This window comes from Lathamus discolor, chromosome 10, assembly GCF_037157495.1.
Source record: "Lathamus discolor isolate bLatDis1 chromosome 10, bLatDis1.hap1, whole genome shotgun sequence".
In the NCBI taxonomy this organism is placed as follows: Eukaryota; Metazoa; Chordata; class Aves; order Psittaciformes; family Psittacidae; genus Lathamus; species Lathamus discolor.
Window position 1 is genome coordinate 20,072,376 of NC_088893.1, and position 5,125 is coordinate 20,077,500.

The following is a 5,125-nucleotide window of genomic DNA, read 5'->3' on the forward strand; positions in this document are numbered from 1 at the left end:
AGTAACTCCAACCACTGCTCAGCCTTTAACACTAACACAACCGCGACCGACCCCACATCCCTGCTGATAAACACCACGGACTCGCTCGGAGCTTATCTAATGCCTGAACATCTGTTTCTCCCTTGCCGAGAGGTTCTCTTGCGATGAGTTAATGCAATTCCCTACACAAAGGTTAAACAAAGTTGAGAGGCTCCGACCGGTGGCTTCGTGCCATGGAGGCCTGTGCTGCAAGAACAGCTTCGCTGCTGAAATGTCCCCTTCTAACTCAGAAAGGAACTCAGGAGGGGGGAGAAAGTCATCCTAAACATGGGCTGCAGCTCCGAGCTTTCTAGTTGGAGAAGAAGATACTTCACTATGGAAAGGGTGCTTTGAACCAGCCACTTCTCCTGGGTCTGAAGAGCTGCCACAGGTGGGGAGGGATGCGGGGTGACCCCACCATTGCAAGGGATGGAATAACTTAGACCTTGGCATTTGGTTTTCCAAGTCTTGTTCCAGTTTTCCTCCTATAAGTAATCGTTAGCTTGCATGCAGTGTTAGATTTTTGTGGGATTGGCACCTGACAGCTTGCTCATAAGACTGCTTGTGGTACAGAGCCAAACAAGATCCTTAGGATTACTGCATGGCTTGATGCTGGGAGACACCAAGTGAGTATGACTGGTGCAGGAAACCCTGCCTGCTGGCAGGCTGACGTTGAAGGTGCCTTCAGTTGGGTTCTTTTGCCTTTTTGGGTTTATTACTCCTTGTAGCTTTGATCACGATGAATTACAGTCAGCTTGATCCAGGAAATACCAAACGTATATAATCCTGTAGCACTGGTTCCATATTTAAGGAGTTGTAAATGCAGGGTTATATGGTGCCGTGTAATCCTTTCTTTGCTCTTTCTGTCTTTCCTGTGACAGGTTTTGGTTGGATGGACTTCCCAGCCAGCTGCCGCTGTTCTTTATCCCCACTGCTTCCTGCCTTGAGCTTTCCAATCCATGTGCCCTTGGGGGAGCAGACTGGGACATACAGCCCGGAAGTCAGCACGCTGGGTACGGACTGGGGCTACAGCGAGTTATTGACAAACACCACATCCACACTTTTACTTTTCTGTCCTTTCCCTTCCGTCTCGGCTTTCGGCTCCTCGGGCTCCCACATCCTGCGGGGCTGCACCTCACACGCAGCAGCAGGAGCATCAAAGAGGAGCTCCTGAATAAAACCTCTGCTTTATGACGTGCCTTCAAAGTGCCTTTTTCAAAGTTCAAAGGACACGAGGAAAGGAGGGGATGAAAATCAAAGGAAGACTCAGGGGGAGGGAAATTAAAGCCTCAGAGGAACTTTATGGCACGCTTTCTGTAACACTTTGAATGCCAAAATCACAAGTGCTGCTCCCAGCACTAGGTCTTCTCTTGCCACCAGACTCACTCACTTGCACTGATTTCAGTGCAGCTCTGCAGTTACTGGTAGCTCCTGCTCCTCATGCAGGTACAGGGCACCCACAACTTCAAATTCTCTCACAAGAAGGCCAAACCTTCCCATTCTGTTGCCTCCGCGCCAAGGGGAGATGCTTGTTCTGTACCGCCTGGGAAGTGCTGGGGCTCCCAGTGCCTCCCCTGACAAACTGCAGCTCCTGGCCAAGGAGATGGATCACCGTCTTCGGAAACTTCCTTGGGAATGGGGCTCACCTTGAATGAAAAGCTCTTTTTCTTTCCAGAAATGCATCTTGCTCTCATCTCTTACTGTCTTCTACTGCAGGGCCAGATGAATTTGTCCACGTTTGGGAGATTTCCATTACTGATAGGTTTCCGCCTGAGCAGAGGCTGTGAGCAAGAAGAGAAGCAAAGGATGCGCCTCTGTGTGACCCCAGCTACCATCAAGAGACTCTACTTTACGTGTGAAGGCTGGGAAGAAGCCTAAGTAGATGAGGGACATACCTGTGACCATTCAGTTAGCTCTCATGGTTTTATCATTTTCTTGCTTCTCTGTGTCTGTTTTTAAACGGCGCAGGAAAAAAAAGTGATGTATGAGGCAGGGAATGGAAATCGGGCTGGTTTTGGCCCCGAATCAAACCCTCTTTATTGATGGACATGTGCCCACTGAGGTGACCTGGAACTGCTTCACTGCTGTCACTGAAGCTAAAAGGGACAAATGGGCATTGCTTAACAGCACTGCCAGGCTGGGTTACAGTTTTGGGAGCTTTCTGGCTTGCGTGTTTAAATGGAAGTGGAAAGACTGAGAGCCCAAACGAATTGTCTGAGCAAAGGAAGTGGGAGGCTCATGCTCAAAGGAGCCGTGGGGAGTTTCTGCGGGGTTCCTCGAGCTGCCTGTGGATCCGTTTTGGTAACCACGTTTAAACCATCAGCCAACAAGTATGTTTCCTCCATAGGGGTGATGATGGTGTTTCCTCATCCGACTGCTTTTCCAGAGCTCGTGGAGTCAGCACATGTGCTGTTCCTGCAGCGGTGCTCAGTCCTCGTCCCAGGTGAGCTCACCTCAAGGAAGCGCTTTTCCCACAGATGCTTTCCAGAGCTGCTGCTCAGAGGAAGTCAGAAACCTGCTGCTGAGCACCCTTCTCCTGGCTTCATTCTCCTGGTTTGTAATACCCTGAGCCGCGCACCCTGTGCCGTGCGCTCTGCTCTAGGCAGCCATCCAAAGCCAGGCAACAGTGGTGTGTATGTGGGAGAGAAAATCCAGTGTGTGCTGTACAGCTGCGGAGGTCTCGAACTGTGGTGTGTGGATGGTGGTCTGGAGAGCAACCAGTGCATAGCAGCAAGTCAAAGTACTTGGCTTTCACCAGAGAGGTCCCAGTTTCACCGCGTATCACTGGAAAGGGCAGCTCAAGGTGAAATTCCGTAAGTGGTTAATGTATCTCGGCAAAAAGAATTTGCAGTTTTATTCTTTGGTAACTCAAAGGGGGAATTTAAGGCATGTGAAGTAACTAATCAGATTGGAACTTGCCTTAGAGACCAGGGCTGAGACCTGCAAGGTTTGTTTACGAGAGAGGATTTGCGTCTAAGTGAGATCCTTCAATATAAGCTCTTTATATTCATTGGCTTGCAGCAGGCATGTCTCAATGAACAGACGGCTTTATGTCCCTCACAGTCACTGAGGCCATGTGGGGGGATTTCCTTCTCAAGCACAGCAGTGGGGACAGGCACACAGAGACACATCCTGCGCCATGCCAGGGCCTGGGACCATCCTGCCAGTGCCTGGAAGGAGCCCTGTGTGCTTACCAGCGCAATGGCTTCTCTCTCAGCATCCCATAATAGCATGCATGTTAAAGGATGGGAGGGTGTTTAGGAGGTTGTTCGTGGCTTCTCACAGGAACTGGGATCCTGATGATTTCCATCGACCAGAAATAGAAAGGGGATCTTCTGTATTCCCCCATGTCTTACTCAGCTGTGGGTCTACCACTGGTAACGTGGGCTGCTGTGGGAAAACCTCCTGGTCCTTGGATGTGTTTTCCCTGCCAGAGGAAAAGCAGTGGGTCAGCAGAGATGCAGACATCTATGGATGATGTCAGGGCTTCCTCCTGACTCTGATGCGCAGCTCCCCTCTGCTGTTGCAGCTGCTGAAACCTTCTGCTGGTTACTTGGGCCATGGGGCAGAGCTGTTTGCTCTTGGGACAGTAACCAGGGCTTGGTGCTCAATGGCAGCACAGTGGGGCACTCAGAAACTAGAAGGTAGATGAGATTGGATAGGCATTGGTAGATGATTGGATAGATTGGTGGTTAGATTGGATAGACTATCACATTGGTGATAGATTGGATAGACATAAGGTGGTTGGGTAGTGCTCTATAGTGTCTGCTAGAGTGAGGGGCAGAGACTCACCAGCAGCCTACAAACAGGTTCAGACCCTTCAGGGTCATTTGAGCCCTGCTTTGAAGAGGCAAGGGGATGACATCCAAATCATGTTGTGTTCCCCTCTGTGGGAAAGGGCACGGTTGTTTTGAACGAGGGAATTTCTTTACTAGGTGCAACTTCTTCCAGCGGTAACCTGTATCCCTGGGCCATCGGGAGCAGCCTGATCTGCATGGCAGTGGTGCATCGTGCTGCTGGCAAGATTTATCACCAGCCCTTTGGGCTTTCATCCGTGGGCATTGCTCCTCATTTGGAAATTCCTTCCAGTGCTGCTGCGGTGAGTGTGGTGTGGGGATGGCACAGGGGGAATGCATCCAAGAGGGATGCACTTCCCTGGGGTCTCCTCACCCTGCTCCTTGGGGTGACAGGGTCACAGCCAAAGGTGATGGTGTTTGTGCCCAGAAGAAGCACTGAGACTGCTGGCATCTCCTCACCGTTTGCTGGCAGTGAGTGCATGAACTCCATGAGGTGGGTATTTCAGACGTTCCAGCTTTTTCTCTTCTCCTTGTTGGAAACCCCATGGCTGTCAGTGTGAATTCCCATGTTCCAGCCCTCCCTGCTGCAGGTGGCTGCAGCCCGGCCTCCGCCTCAGGTCTGTGCAGGGGTTTGTTTAATTTTAATCCGGTTTTTGTGAGTGTTGCTAAGAGGTGTTTCCCCATGGAAGCTGCTGGACCTGCAGGTGCAAAACTGGTGTGAAAGGGAGCGGAGACAGCCCGAAACCCAAAGGGCAAGCACGGCAAAGGGCAATCTGTTTGGGAATCCTCAGCCAGTGACACAGAGGCGCTTGCAAGACACAGTGCTGAGCACAGGGTATTGCTTTTCTCAATGGAGATGGGGGCACGCAGCACCTCCCGCCTCTTTGAAATGTTCTTTCATAATGAAACTCTTCTCCTGTGCTTTTCTTAGGCTGCAAATGGTTATGCAAATTCCTAAATATTTTCCTACTTCCTTTTTCAGATGTCTAACATTATCTGTTATTTTCTGATACTTACCTAACCCGGGAAATCTGTTTTCCATCGCATTTCAGCCAAGGTTTTCTTTTTAACCAGCCCTTCCCAGGATTTTCCTTTAACACTTTTGGTTTGCTGAGTGAACTATGCAATGTGAGGATAAATGAAAGTGAAAATGTGTTGCTTGTCGTATACGCGCTGTTTAGAGAGGGGGTTTTTTCCCTCTGGATTTGGACAGAGAGATATAAATCATTGATTTAAAACCAGGGTAATTTAACAAGATTATAGGAGAGAGAAAATCCACTTCCTACCCAAAGTAACAGTCTCTTAGCTTT

General features: G+C 49.8%; 1 long non-coding RNA gene across 1 annotated transcript; it reads left to right on the forward strand.

Annotated features, from left to right (window-relative positions):
- The first annotated feature begins 905 nt into the window (after window positions 1–905).
- On the forward strand, window positions 906–4,031 carry LOC136019959 (uncharacterized). Its single transcript, XR_010615132.1, has 3 exons — window positions 906–1,031; window positions 1,735–2,831; window positions 3,954–4,031. It is a non-coding gene; the product is annotated as an uncharacterized LOC136019959 (long non-coding RNA).
- Window positions 4,032–5,125: the final 1,094 nt, after the last annotated feature.